The sequence below is a fragment of the Lissotriton vulgaris genome, chromosome 12, assembly GCF_964263255.1.
Source record: "Lissotriton vulgaris chromosome 12, aLisVul1.2, whole genome shotgun sequence".
Taxonomy (NCBI): Eukaryota; Metazoa; Chordata; class Amphibia; order Caudata; family Salamandridae; genus Lissotriton; species Lissotriton vulgaris.
In genome coordinates this window covers 377,722,817-377,738,737 of record NC_141700.1, presented here as the reverse complement: position 1 = coordinate 377,738,737, position 15,921 = coordinate 377,722,817, and positions in this window count along the sequence as shown.

Sequence of the window (15,921 nt, the reverse complement as noted above, 5' to 3'; positions counted from 1 at the left end):
AGCAGGGTCATAGAAGAGTTGCAAGTAGGCAACTGAACTCTGGAGGGGCCCCTCAGGAAGCACTACAGGGAATGGTTACTAATGATGAGTTTGAACTTTTGCACCTGCTGAGTGCTTTCAGTTTTGCAAAACTCGTTTTTCTGCAATTTCGCGGGATTCGCGGGGCGCGTACTTGCGCGAGATCGAATTCGGAAGCCGCAAATTTGTGCGAATATGCGATTTGTTTTTTTGCGGCGTGTTAGTTCGCAAGGTTTTGTGCGTTTTAGCGAGCCGCTTGTAGCGCAATGGCGCGAAGTTACCCTCACGGTCGTTCACGGGCGCGGCCATCTTGTTTGCATGACGTATTTCCGTTTCCGGGCGCGATGTGTAATCTCGCAAAGCGTGCGGATCGCTAGTAAAATTTAGCGTGTGATCGCGAGGAAAGTCTCGCGCGAACTTACCCACACGGTCGTGAACGGGCGCGGCCATCTTTTTTCTCATTCATTGCTATGGTTCTGGGCATGCTTTTTGTATCCTCTCTGAATCTCTGCCATCCTTTGCTTGTTTGAAGTTTTTTTTAATCTATTTTACTTATTATCTATCCCTCTATTTTTCTAGCTCTATATTTTTGTGTTTTCTGCTACTTTTGGTTAATTTTAATCTACTTTTTTAAACTCTTTTCTTTTCTTCTTCCCTATTCTATTTCTTCTTTATTATTTAGCTTCCTTTCTGCCCAGACCATGGTAAAGGGAGCCGGGAAGCATCCTGAGAAGGGGAAGGGTCCCGCACCCCGTGCCCGGCTCCCGTGCGGGCGTTTGAGGGGGGAGCAGGTCGCAGCCCGGGAGATCTTCAGCGCGGAGGAGGTGGCCGCACTAATTTTTTATGTTCAGCGCCGCCTCCCCAGGACCATCATTTCAGGCGGCAAGATCGCTAGCGGGTATAGTCATTGGGGGGTCATTGAGGGGTCCACCCGCTCATCGCTCCTCACCTCCTCGTCTCCACGTCTCTGCTTCACCCCCCTGCCTCGCTGACCTGCGGGGCTTAATTGCCGACTTTTCCAACTTCCTGCTGCTTCCTGCTGCTGCCTGCGCTCCGCGGGCATGCCTCAGGTCTCACTCCACCAACGTGATCCGCCTTCTGCTGGCCAAGCCCGCGGGCTTGCCTCGGGTCTCGCTCCACCCGACGCGGTCCGCCGACCGCTGGCCGACTGCTGGCCAAGCTCCCACCAAGCTTCCGCTACTGCAGGGGGGGGGGGGGGGGGTGTTAACGAATTTGCCGGCTGCGGAGTTGCGGAGTTACGGGATTACGGGTAAAGATTTTCTTTTTTTTCCTTGATGAGCCCGCTACACTCCATGCTGCTGCCCATGCCGCTTACAAGCCGCTCACAAGCTCCTCGCACGCTCCTCCTCCTACTAAGCTGTCTATATATAATATTTATTGCTTGATTAATAAAAATCTTTGCCATCAAAACATCTTCACATCCCATAATATTTAAAAAGTTGTACCACATATACTATTTAAAAATTTGCCAATGCAATCATGATAGTGTCCAAAAAACCAGATCAAATCACCATACATCATTAATTACTTCGACATATTATTGCACATTTTTGCAGTTTAAAGTGACAGCATGCAAACCAGACTAATTCCCTGTATCTAACCGCAAGAATAAAATGTATTAAAAAATACTTTGATACTTTCTGCAGCAGAATATTACACATGTTGCATTTTAAACTGCTAATATGCAGTAATTGCAACTTCCATTGTATTAAAACAATAATAAAGTGTATTAAAGGTTACTGTAACGGTGAAACTTCTATTATTACATTTCTAATTATCACCCTAGCAGCATGATCACTAAGATATACAGGATATAAAAAATATTAAAATCGATTAGACTCCAGAGCCATAGAAATAATGGAACTCACACTTATTATATCAAACATTTGTCAACTGCACTTAAGAATTTTACCAATTGGCATAACAACAGGATTGATTCTCCAGATAATTACATAATTAAAGCCTGATGAGCTGATCTAACCCCGATCCTCAAGAAATGTGGTTTCAAAATGGTCCGTCGAATGTTAATCAGCTTAGGATGCACGCACACTATATGTACTAATGTTTCATGTGGCCATCCGCATAGTCTACAATTAGAGTCTGGCCACTGCTTGATCCATGATTGCATGCCCTCTTTTGCTGGATTTATTCCCATTCGTAACCTTAAACAAATATTTTTACTCTTTGCTGAGAAATTAGCAGTCAAATATGGTTGAATGCGTGAAGATTAGTATGAATTAATCACATATCATGCATCATTTGTTCCTGCTAATACATTTTTGTCCAGCATGAGGAATTCAGCTTTGATCCAGTGTTTTTAAATAAACTTGTAATTGGGCATTTTCAGATCTTGTAGTGCTATTTGCAGACCAATATCTCTTAGGGAGGTTAAAATATGGAATCTCCATTTAGTAGCGTAGGCAGACTTATCTATTTCTAACCGGCAAATATTCCCTAGGGATGCACAAGCTGAAGAAGTCATAGCGACCATACATTTCAAAAATGCTCCTTTTGATACCAAACACTGTCTCTGGAGACCAAAGTCTAATCTTATTCCCACTTGGCCTACTGAACTGGCAATCCCATAAGTTTCTTTTTGACCTTGAGCACCAATAGATCAAGAACCTTTGTATCTTTCCCTCTGGTGATGGGTGAAGCATATAAAAGAGTTGGTTGTAACTTAGCTGTGATGTCTTTAAGAATATAGTCATATGATTGTAAACATGGGCGAATTTTGCGAATGTGGCGTTCGCGAATTTGCGTATTTGCGAACTCGCAATCCGCAAAATCCGCACATTCTAGCTAATTTGCAGATTTTTTTTTTGTGTTCGCAAGGGTTTCTGCCAGTTCGCGAGGGTTTTGTACCAGTTTGCAATTGCGAACTTACTTGTCGGCTCGCAACGGTCGCGACTATGTTGTTTCTACGTCTGGTTCATCATCACAGCTTCACAGCACCCTCTGTTTCACCACTGCCACCCTCTGTTTCACCCATGCCACCCTCTGGTACATCAATGCCACCCTCTGGTTCATCACTGTAGATTATGGGGGGGAAAAGCAAGCACACCTGCCCTGCTTCAACTGACATGAATTAATTTGGGGTTGATTTATTAATGTGTCTCTGTTTTAAAATTCCAGTCTGGCACCTGCTTCCTTATCTGTAATTTGCTTTCTGTTGCAGTGCAATTTTCATTTCCAGGACCTTTGTGGCCTACTTGTAGCTATTCTATGAGCCTGCTGTGAGGGTCAGAGCAGGGTCATAGAAGAGTTGCAAGTAGGCAACTGAACTCTGGAGGGGCCCCTCAGGAGGCACTACAGGGAATGGTTACTAATGATGAGTTTGAACTTTTGCACCTGCTGAGTGCTTTCAGTTTTGCAAAACTCGTTTTTCTGCAATTTCGCGGGATTCGCGGGGCGCGTACTTGCGCGAGATCGAATTCGGAAGCCGCAAATTTGTGCGAATATGCGATTTGTTTTTTTGCGGCGTGTTAGTTCGCAAGGTTTTGTGCGTTTTAGCGAGCCGCTTGTAGCGCAATGGCGCGAAGTTACCCTCACGGTCGTTCACAGGCGCGGCCATCTTGTTTGCATGACGTATTTCCGTTTCCGGGCGCGATGTGTAATCTCGCAAAGCGTGCGGATCGCTAGTAAAATTTAGCGTGTGATCGCGAGGAAAGTCTCGCGCGAACTTACCCACACGGTCGTGAACGGGCGCGGCCATCTTTTTTCTCATTCATTGCTATGGTTCTGGGCATGCTTTTTGTATCCTCTCTGAATCTCTGCCATCCTTTGCTTGTTTGAAGTTTTTTTTAATCTATTTTACTTATTATCTATCCCTCTATTTTTCTAGCTCTATATTTTTGTGTTTTCTGCTACTTTTGGTTAATTTTAATCTACTTTTTTAAACTCTTTTCTTTTCTTCTTCCCTATTCTATTTCTTCTTTATTATTTAGCTTCCTTTCTGCCCAGACCATGGTAAAGGGAGCCGGGAAGCATCCTGAGAAGGGGAAGGGTCCCGCACCCCGTGCCCGGCTCCCGTGCGGGCGTTTGAGGGGGGAGCAGGTCGCAGCCCGGGAGATCTTCAGCGCGGAGGAGGTGGCCGCACTAATTTTTTATGTTCAGCGCCGCCTCCCCAGGACCATCATTTCAGGCGGCAAGATCGCTAGCGGGTACGGGATCCAGGAGCACCGGAAGCGGTGGGAGAAGGTGTGCCGGGCCATGTACCATCACTCTCGGGTCCGGTGCACCTACAACCAGGCCACCCACCGTTGGACGGATCTCCTGGACCGGGAAAGCGATCTGCTCGACCTGCTCGGCCTTGAGATCCCCGGGCTTGGTGAGTAGTAGTAGCTATTTCTTTACTACTTGGTTTTCTCCTGCTCTGTGTGTTATTTATTTGCACATTTTGGTTTTTTACCAAGAGCATTAATGCTGCTGATTACATTGTAGGTAAATTATATTTCAAAATCTTCTGTGCATTTCAGGTGCACTGCTCTCTTTCTCAGTAGCGTTGCTACTATGCTTATTTGTTTTCGATTTTGTGTTCATTTCATTGGCCTGTGAAATTATGTATGAATGTAGTTTAAAGAACTGTGTAATGCTAGACACTAAGGGTCAGATTTTTAATTACCGGCGCAACCCTGCAAAGTAGCAGGGATGCGCCAGTAATTGTGCGCCACACCACCACCACCCATGGTGCGCCGTATTTATAATGCGGCGCACCATGGGCCCAAAACGCCACCAAAGCGTTACGCATCTGTGCCGTAAAGGCGGCGCATTGCTGGAGTTGCGTCGCAACGATGGCGCAGCTCCAGCAATGCTCTGGGGTGCCCTATCTCCCCAATGCTGCGTCAAGCCGCACATCTGCTTCAAGCAGGCGCAGGGTTTGAGTCACGCATTATTGTCCTCAAAGTGACTGATTGAAATCTTGTAGATTTCCCTCAGCCACTTTTAGGATGCGTTTCTGCGCAGGAACGCCCTCCCTTGCGCCGAAACGCCCCCTGATGGCGCAGGGCTGTACAACGTGATGCATCTCCCATATGCATCACGTTGTTAATATACGCCGCACCATGGCGCCTCTTTTGTTCTGCCGCTGCGTCACAAAAGTCACGCAACAATGGAGCAAAAGAGCTGCAAGGGGCTTCTAAATCAGCCCCTACAGACTCAAGTCCAGTCCTTCCTTTGTACACATGGCGATAAGAAGAAATACTGGTGGTGGATTGATAGTTTGAGTATTGTAATGACTGGTTAATATAGTAGGAAACTTTTTAGTGTTGTCGCTGATCTGCAATCACGATGGACTTTGTCTGTCACTTCGCGTGCTGCGGACTGCTGCCTGCCAGTCCTAGGCGAACCTTTTTAGTAGTTTGTTTAGTGAGTTACATAAGAACTTTCCAAGTCGACGGTCCGCAAATCAAGCAATACTAATAACGTAGTAGACCACATGAGATCGGTCAATATATCCCGTGGAATAGTTGTCTATTTGCTATTTCGCAAAAATATTTTATTATTATTCTTTTGAAATGTTTGATTTGGTTGACAAATATCATCCATGTTTTCTGGTCTTTCTTTCTTTCATGTTGTACATCAGCTCCCTAAATAACAACAGCGCCTGTCAGTCAAATGGTGCTGAGGTATGATAATTGACACTGGTGATTTTGCACAAGAGTAAATCTATCAAAAGACTATCAACTGTAAGCACCGAACGGACGGTCTGGCGTCTATTTATAGCGCCACTCGATCAATAATTGGGCTCAGCTGAGTCTACTTGCAAATACGCAAATACGCAAAAGCTGTATTGTGGCTGTAGTAGACTCAGCTGAGCCCAATTATTGATCGAGTGGCGCTATAAATAGACGCCAGACCGTCCGTTTGGTGCCTCCCCTTCGGCTCGTTATTCAGCCGCAAGGTACCGACGGACAGGTAAGAAGGGACTGGGTTACAGAGGTCAAATGTTTATGGTAGGATTCCTCCACTTATTAAACAAGACAAGAATAGGGGGATTCTATTCCACTATGTTTAAACAGCATTAGATAATACTATTACTTTGCTGTTTAGATGCACTTCAGCAGTTTAAGAATAGGTGGTTACTTATTCACCAGTTCTTAACAGCATTAACCAACACCATCACCCATCAGTCTAGATGGGATACTGAGTTGTCCTAGTACAACTGATGAGCCTCCCCTTGAACACACTGGAGGGGGTTAGATACCGTAGTCGTTAGATGTGGCCACCTCAGACACCGGTGGGGTTCATGTGACAGACAGATGATAAAGTATGTGGGTTTTTCTAACAATACACTGAGGTAGTATCCTCTTGACACGCATCTTTTACAGAGATTGTCTTTATATGTTTAGAGCGGTGCCTTATCCGTCCGAGCAGTTGCCGGGTGAGGTGAGGTCCACTTCCCACACACAGTTGGGTAAGTGTTAAACTTTTGTACATTATTTCAACCCCTGGGTTACGTGATGTAATACACTTTACATGTGACTGTTACTAATTAGTGATGGTCCAGTCTGAGGGGATTTGGAGTTTTCACTGGTTTTGCACAGTCATATCATCCACTACAGAATGGTTGATGTAGATTTAATTTTGAGCAGGATATATATGTAATGGCTACACTGTTCTTCTTTTTTCCTCTTCTTGTTCTTATACAGGAAAGACCTATTGCATCACCCGAACAATACTGAGAAGATGTGGTAGGATGGTTCTATAATGTTCACTTTGTTGTTAATTTAATTTCCTTAAGTTCAGCACATATTATAGTGCCCTTGCAGTAGCAGATACTAACTTGGCCCTGACGAATGCCAGTGACCCTTCACATTACGGCAGAAACATGTTGGCTCCTTATACATCTTATTTTGTTTTCTACTAAGCAAGTTAAACAATGATTTTTTCACACTGTTATTCCACTATTTTTAATCTGACGTCTAGGCAAACGCGAATAAAGGTCTTTGTTTGCCCTGATAGCCATTTTAACACACCTCACTTTATTTTCTTTTCTTGCACTGCACATATCAGCCTCACTCTTTGGTCTAACAACTGTGGTGACCATACCATGGTTAAGTGATGCGTCGCTAAATTACAACCGGGTGACTTCACACTTACCTTGGTACTGGAGTCCTACATGATGAGGCTCCGCCATCTGGTGGGCTGATAGGACTTAATCAGCTACAGTTGATAGTCTTTTGATAGATTTACTCTTGTGCAAAATCACCAGTGTCAATTATCATACCTCAGCACCATTTGACTGACAGGCTCTGTTGTTATTTAGGTAGTTATACAGGGGGTATTAGCCTGTTTGGTCGTTAAACACCTCCCTCGGACCCTCCCTTATGAGTTGTTTAGATAGTACATCAGCTCCCCCCAGGGGCAAGAGGGCATTGGAGGAGGCTGCTGCTGCTGCTGAACAGGATCGGTCAGGCGAGGGCTCCTTTGCTGGCCCCGGTAAGTTTTAATTTTAATATAGAGTACCTATTTTTTCCTAGCGTTCCTCATTCAATTTTTTCTAAATCGTCTTTGATCTTCTTCTAGACTGTATCTAAATTCTTATCCTGCCTCGACTATGACTCCCTGTGGTATTACTAGAGTATTCTTATTAGTCTGTCTGTGTAGCTAAGTAAGATTGACATTTGGCAATTCCATTGGACTCCCATTCTAGTCAGCAATAGCTCTATGCACTAAGTGCAGTCCTCTGGGATTGTCCATAATGTCTTTTCAAGTCTTCTAAATGGTTATGCTTTGACAATTGCCAACAATAAAAAGGTGAATGACCACCAAGAAAGAATAAGATACTACTTTACTTTTGGTTTGGATAGGAGGACAATCCATTCTACTACTGTTGCAGGGACAAATCTGCACAAACAGAACTATGGACACTAAATAGTGCATTGTTTATCAATTATAATAGGTGCAGGTAGACTTTCCACATACCTCAGTGATATCAGACTTTGAAGAACCCCCAATCTCCTTACTGACTAGATAGTGTGGCAGAGTCATTTAGCTCCCGAATTCATCGATGATTGATCCCCAATGATGATTATCCAACGCAGGACAAGAGTACGGAGTCAGAGTCCAGAAGTGTCAGAGGCACGGGCTCATGTTCGCAAATTGCAAAACCTTTTGCTCATTCACTCATGACCAAAAACCACAGAGTCTATTTAAGTTTTAAAGCTTTATTAAAAGTAAAAATATTTCTTAAAATCAAGCTTCTCATAAAACAGAAACGGTTTATTAAAAATGGAAAAGTGCTAATAGTGATTTATTTCACACATTTATTGTGGGCGAGCCGAGCCCTCACCTGGTTTGAACTTTAATTTTTCTTTTTGGTGATGAATCGATGGTCCCTCTGTCCTAGTGGTGATGATGATGATTTTTTCTTACAAGTGAAGCTTCTGTCTGTTATGAGAAAAATGGTGCGTGTTAAAAAGCAAGCATTCATCAGTTGTGCTAAAAGTGCAGCAAGACAAGACCCTTCACTGGAAAATTTTACTTTAGAGTAGACAGTCACAAATTATTAGATTGGTTTCTGTATTCACATTTCTTCATTCCTAGACAAAATACTAGTGAGTGGTGTATGTCTATGACATCTAACATTCTTAAATGTACTTTGTAGGTGAAACATCTGGTGCTGGGCCCAGCGCGGAGGTGGAGGAGGAAAGCTCTGGGGAGGAGCCGGTAGAAGCACCGGACCAAACTACTGTGCGGGTTGCCACGGTAGTGGTGGGCAGTGGTAAGCTCTTATATTCCTTACTTATTGAGATTGCAGACTGCATAGTGTGCTGCTCCCTGTGAGAAAACATAAGGTTTGTCCAGATGAGAGACATGAAGAAGAATGATTGACATTTAGGGGCCTATTATGATGGCGGACGGACCTGAGTCTGTCCGCCACCATAGAGTAGGAGGGACCGTCCGCAGGGGCAGCGGCAGTCCCTCCGTGGTAATTAGGATGTGACCGCCACCCTGGCGGTCACATCCTGTATTTTTATCATTGTGGCCGGTGCTGCTTGAAGCAGCACCCACCGCAATGATAAAAATGTAAGTTGTGCATTTGCATGCACAAAGCGGCAGGCACCACGTGGTGCCTGCTGCTTTGTGCAGGCGAATGCAGAGGGGTACCATAGGTACCCTCATGTGCACCCCCCTTCACCTCTGGGGGCCCACAACGGGCCCCCAAACAAAAATCCGTATGCCTTTGCACGTCGGAAATGCTGCCGTGTAAAGGCATGTGTTCCTCCAGACATCCTAATATGGCTGGCAGTGTCTGATAGACACCGCCAGCCATGTTAGTGCTTCTCCGCCTCGGACGGGAGGCGACCGCGGCGGAAAAGCTGGGACTGAAAAACGATCCCCCGGCCATCCTAATCGGCCGGGGGTCTTTTTCAGTCCGCTGCGTATTTCCCGCATCCTCCGGGCCGGCGGTGGATTCCGCCGGCACAGAGGATGCGGGAAATCCGCAGTCCTAATCTGCCCCATAGTTTGAATGGATGGATGCCTGGATCATGGTACTATCTGACTCTTAGATAGCATATGTGTATCTAGAGAGAGTAGACGTTCACTGGATGAACTAAGTGTTACTTTGAAGAGCATGTAACACCGCACCCGCACGTCCATCCCAGTGTAGGAAGGGCAAGGAAAAGAAGTTGTAATTTTGTCCGAATACTACCATGCATAGTAGCAGTAGTTTGTATTGCAAGCACAGCATATATCCGGCTATTACGATGGCCACTCACTACCTTTGTTAATAAGTTTAGTAGAACTCGGTCATTCATGTGTGGATGTATCACTGTTCACTCAATAAAAAGCAAAGCACCTAAAGTCATCCCATATGTAAGTAAATACATACCATGTGCAGTGATAGATAATCCGATTATTTATCTTCTTCATTTTCCTTTTCTAGTATTCATTGGCACTGTAGGGTGAAACTTAAATTAATTAAGCAGTAGCCCTTGTAACAGTGTATTCTCAGTGCCACCCGTAATAGAAAAGTAAGAGCATCACCACCTGTATGTACTGGACTGGTACAGTAACGCAAGTCTGTCTCACTCATCATGGCGGGCGTCTGTTTTCCTCGGGTGCAAGTTGACTGCGCTGGCATTATGCCGGCTTGCAGAAGTTAACGTACCAATTTTGCTAAACAAGAGAGAAGAAGAAGAAGAAGACTGGTGTACTGTCATAGTCGACTCTAATGGAGTGAGTCCATAGTACTCGTAGAATTGATTCCTTAAACTCCCTCTAATGTTAGAGCATGGGTAAAGAAGTGGGAGGTTAGATAGATACTGGCCACAATAGTTATGTACTGCACTTGCAAGTTGCTAGTTCTACTGTGACACAGCTTTCTACTGAATATTTTTTTGTTAATCTTAAAGAGCATTGGTTACAGACTATGTCTTTCTTCATATAGATGCTCCTTCCAAACCAACCTGGAAGGAGCTGGCTAGACGGGCCCAGCAACGGAGGCTGGAGGCCACTGCCGCTGAATATCAGCGGCTGGTGGCCCAGGAGGAGGGGGACACGCAGTCTACCACAACATCTACCGGGACAGCTGCATCCTCCTCTGCGCTCCCTGGGTCACCCAGACGGTGCAGGTCTCCAGCGGTACGGAGCCGGGGTACCGCAGCCACCCGCCACCGCCGAGCAAAGAAATCAGCTGCCCCCCACAGCAGTTGCAAGAAACGTATGCACCGCCTTTCTCTGAGGGTTTCCTACCTCGAGCAGGAGCTGTTCAACACCAAAACCCTGCTCGAGACCCTCCGCAAGGAGCATTCTGACCTGGCCTGGAAATTAAACAGCAGCAGCCAGCAGTAGGAGGAGACTGTCCCTTGCCCCTTTTTTAAAGACTTCTGGGGGTTGGGAATTGGGAGTTGGGTTTTTTCACTTTTTTGGACTTTTCACAGACATTCGTTGGGGTTAGGGAGTGGGGGTGGGTTGGGTCTTGTGGGTAATTATTTTTGTCAGGGATATAAATATACTTTAAACTTTATCTTAGCATACGTGTTTTTTTTTACAGCTTTTGAGGCTGGTGGGTGGGGGTTTAACAGTAACTTTGTTTTGGTGACACTTAAGTGGCATCTTGATTCAAGTTGTGTAATTAATTGCCCAAATGTTTTCAAAACTAAGTGCCTCTCACAGAGTAAGTGAATTCAATAGTCCTAGGACTTTACTAGTACTAGCGTCAGTCTCTCGTCTCTCCTACTACTCCATTATACTTCCTCCCCCCCAAACGCTTATCTTACCTGTAATTTGTGTTTGTAAATAGTGCTAGGCACAGGGCTGGCTGCACGTCAAATGGCGATATGGCAATCCTGGGCGGATGAAATGTCATCATTGCGTTGGTACTAGTGGTGTTACACAGTGGCAGTTGCAGCATCTGAAAAAAAAGAAAATGAAACCTTGTTTGTCCTTACCGTAGCATTAGAACGGTATGATAGAGAATATAGCAGGTGACAGTACACTAGAACAGTGCCACAATGTAGCCTAACAAATGGTAAAGTATTGAAAGTATAACTAGTACTTGCGCTGAATTTCTTTGACATTGGCTACTACTACAAGAAATAGTACTGAAGCTGAGTAAGTCTAGAATATATTCTAGGATTCCTTCACCAGCCTGTTGCTATGACCTTATCCTCCCCAGCAAGTGTGTGGAATTATTGCTGTCATTTAGTCACACATCAATCAAAACCACACAGCCCGGGGGAAGAGGGTTAGGGTTTGGAAAATGGATGGGAATGGGTTTTTTTTTTTGGGAGAAGAAAAAAAAGCACAGCATGGACAAACAATAAAAGAAAAAGATAAAGAAATCTTTGGGTACAAAGCTAACCATAAATCTTTTAAGTGACATAAAGGAAGTGCATGCACTACTGCATGCATTGTTACTGAAAAGTAAGTAGTACTTTCGACAAACTTGAATGACAGAATGCGACAGTACAGGGCTGCAGCGTTTTCACTTGCCTATCTCTGCACTCAGAGAAACACTTCTTACATTAAATTAGGTTAAAAAAATAGCCGAAGTAAAACCTATAGAATGGCTGTAGGGATCAATTTAGAAGCAGAGAGAGATCCAAGAAATGCAGAGTCACACTCATAGAAGTTCACAGCAATAACATTACTTAAAAAATTATTTGAAAAGAATGGATACTGGATCTGTATGTTGTAGTTGTCCTGTTGAATTTGGTAAGTAAGTTGCACGCATCAAACCATTCCTCTTATTAGCGGCACTCCTCCATTCCAGCTGACGCTTCGTCCATCAATGTTGGTGACCAGAAGACACCCTGTCCACTGCCTGCCTGGCGGATGCTGAATTTCGGCTCGCTAATGTGAAGCCTAACTTCATCCTTTTTTTCCCATTGCACAGACTGAAACCCGGCCTGTAATTATTGATGGAAAAACAGGAAGTGATATTAGAACACCACTGATAAATAAATATAAGGTATGTACGCTGTGTAGTGCAAAAAGTCAAACTTTGAGTTTCCTAATAGACAGTACAATATTTTTGAAAGTGCGTACTCTGTCTGAGTCTCCTTTTGAAGGATAAATAAGTATGGGCAAATTAATTTAGTGGATCTTATCCCTCAAGCTAGGTGTACTGTAAACTGTGTTTTAGAACAAAATTAGACCTTCCCAGCAGTGCTCCCACCCAGACCCTTACTAACGCCAGTCGCAAAAATGTAGAAGACCCCCAATCAAATCTCAAAAAATGAAGCCTAGTAGAAAACTGGTGACAAAACGTACTTTGAAAGTAAAAGTAGGCCCAAATCCCCCCTTACCCACCGTGGATTGTATTCGAACCACTTGCAAGCAAGCAAAAGTATCCATACCCAGCATCGCTCAAAGACTCGCAAACCCCCCCACAAATAGCCCCCCACCCAAACACATGCAATACAAATACTGCTAACCCTAACGAGCCCTAAGTTAAGAATAGTGGCAAACGCTTTCTTTAACAATGCCAAATCCCTCCTTTCCCACCATGGATTTTCTTCAAATCACTTGCAACCAAAATTAAGCGTTCCCACGAGTGCTCTAAGACCCTAGAACTCAGTTGCAAAAATCTAGAACACCCCAAAACACATGCAATCCTGCTGCTAGGGCTAACCCTAACGAACCCTAAGTTACAAAAAGTGCCAAAAGGCTTTTCCGTGTGGATTTTCTCCAAACCAGTTTTTTCCAGTATTAGACCTTCCGAGCAATGCCCCAAGACCCGCCAACCCACCCGCAAAAAAGCAAAACACCCCCAAACAGCCAAAAAGGAAAATCTCATACTTACAATATTTATCGGCCTTCGGTCCAAACGCGCTGTGCAGCTAGGTCATAACTCCCGTTTTCGACCACAGATTTCCTGAAAAGCAAATGCAATCAAAATTAGACTGTCCCAGCAGTGCTCCCAGACCCCAAAACCCACCCACAAACACCCGGAACCCCCCCAAAGAGCACCTCAAAGGCAAGCAAGTCAGCAAAAACGCAAAAAAAATGTGCCCCCGATTTGGTCCAAACCACTTTTATCCGGTATTAGAGCTTCCCAGCAATGCCCCAAGACCCGCCAACCCACCCGCAAAAAAGCAAAACACCCCCAAACAGCCAAAAAGGAAAATCTCATACTTACAATATTTATCGGCCATCGGTCCAAACGCGCTGTGCAGCTAGGTCATAACTCCCGTTTTCGACCACAGATTTCCTGAAAAGCAAATGCAATCAAAATTAGACTGTCCCAGCAGTGCTCCCAGACCCCAAAACCCACCCACAAACACCCGGAACCCCCCCAAAGAGCACCTCAAAGGCAAGCAGGTCAGCAAAAACGCAAATAAAAATTTGCCTCCAATTTTGTCCAAACAACTTTTATCCGGTATTAGAGCTTCCCAGCAATGGCCCCAGAGCTGTCAACCCAGGCGAAAACTAGTAGAAGACCCCCAAACAGCCAAAAAGCAAAAGTACAAAAATGGGGACTTAGTCATTTTCATGGCAATTTCCAAAATCCCTCTGCGGCGCTCTGCAGCTAGGCCCTAACTCCCCTCTGCCACCATGGATTTGCTTCAAACCTCTTGCAATCAAAAGTATCAATAGCCAGCAGTGCTCCTAGCCCCCGAAACCCACCCACAAACACCAGGAAGCCCCCCAAACAGGCCCCCGAAAATGCTACATTGAGCGATATGTCAGAAATAGCAAAAACTTTTTCCTCATGGATTTTGTCCAACGCACTTCTATCCGGTATTAGACCTTCCCAGCAATGCCCCAAGACCCGCCAACCCACCTGCAAAAAGGCACAACACCCCCAAACAGCCAAAAAGGGAAATCTCATACTTACAATATTTATCGGTCTTCGGTCCAAACGCGCTGTGCAGCTAGGTCATAACTCCCGCATTCCGCCACGGATTTCCTGAAAAGCAAATGCAATCAAAATTAGACTGTCCCAGCAGTGCTCCCAGACCCCAAAACCCACCCACAAACACCCGGAACCCCCCCAAAGAGCACCTCAAAGGCAAGCAAGTCAGCAAAAACGCAAAAACAATTTCGCCTCCGATTTGGTCCAAACCCCTTTTATCCGGTATTAGAGCTTCCCAGAAATTGCCCCAGAGCCGTCAACCCAGGTGAAAACTAGTAGAAGACCCCCAAACAGCCAAAAAGCAAAAGTAAAAAAATGGGGACTTAGTCATTTTGATGGCAATTTCCAAAATCACTCTGCGCGCTCTCTGCAGCTAGGCCCTAACTACCCTCTGCCGCCATGGATTAGCTTCAAACCTCTTGCAATCAAAAGTATCAATTGCCAGCAGTGCTCCCAGACCCTGAAACCCACCCACAAACACCAGGAAGCCCCCCCAAACAGGCCCCCAAAAACGCTACATTGAGGGAAATGTCAGAAATAGCAAAAACTTTTTCCTCATGGATTTTGTCCAAACCACTTCTATCCGGTATTAGACCTTCCCAGCAATGCCCCAAGACCCGCCAACCCACCCGCAAAAAAAGCACAACACCCCCAAACTGCCAAAAAGGAAAATCTCGTACTTACAATATTTATCGGCCTTCGGTCCAAACGCGCTGTGCAGCCAGGTCATAACTCCCGTTTTCCACCACGGATTTCCTGAAAAGCAAATGCAATCAAAATTAGACTGTCCCAGCAGTGCTCCCAGACCCCAAAACCCACCAACAAACACCCGGATCGCCCCAAAGAGCACCTCAAAGGCAAGCAAGTCAGCAAAAACTCAAAAAAAATGTGCCCCCGATTTGGTCCAAACCACTTTTATCCGGTATTAGAGCTTCCCAGCAATGCCCCAAGACCCGTCAACTCACCCGCAAAGAAGTAGAACACCCCCACAAGTGCAGAGTCTTTCTTCATTGGGCCTAATCCAGCCCTCTGCTTCGAGGGAAATAGGAGTCTGGAGGAGGAGGATAGAGGAGCATGTTCTTGTGAACCTGAGGAATGCAGACTCCGGCACCTTCAAATCAATAAGCAAACAAGTGAAGACAGTTCTGCTGATGGGTTTGTTTTTGTGAGTTGGTGATTAAAGTTTTAATTATATTAACTGTGCAAAACAAAGAAAGACAGACACACAGGAATAAAAGTGAATAAGGACGAAAAAGAAAGTTATTGATTCATTGGCTCATTTTCAGGGCTCTGTGTCAGGGAATAAGAATAAGAGCTCGTCCTCATACTCTGCGAATTCAGGCAGGAGTAGGTCAGTGTCACCTAACAGAGAAGAAATTCCCTCATCTAAGTTGCTGTCCTCCTCGTCTTCATCCGGCGTGTGTTCTCGTACTTTGTAATCTGGTGGTATAAGGTGCTGATTCATCTTGATCATTGTTAACCTCTCCACATTTTTGGGCGAGAGGCGGGTCCCTTTGGAAGTTACAATGCCACCAGCAGCACTGAAAACACGTTCAGAAGACAAGCTTGCGAGT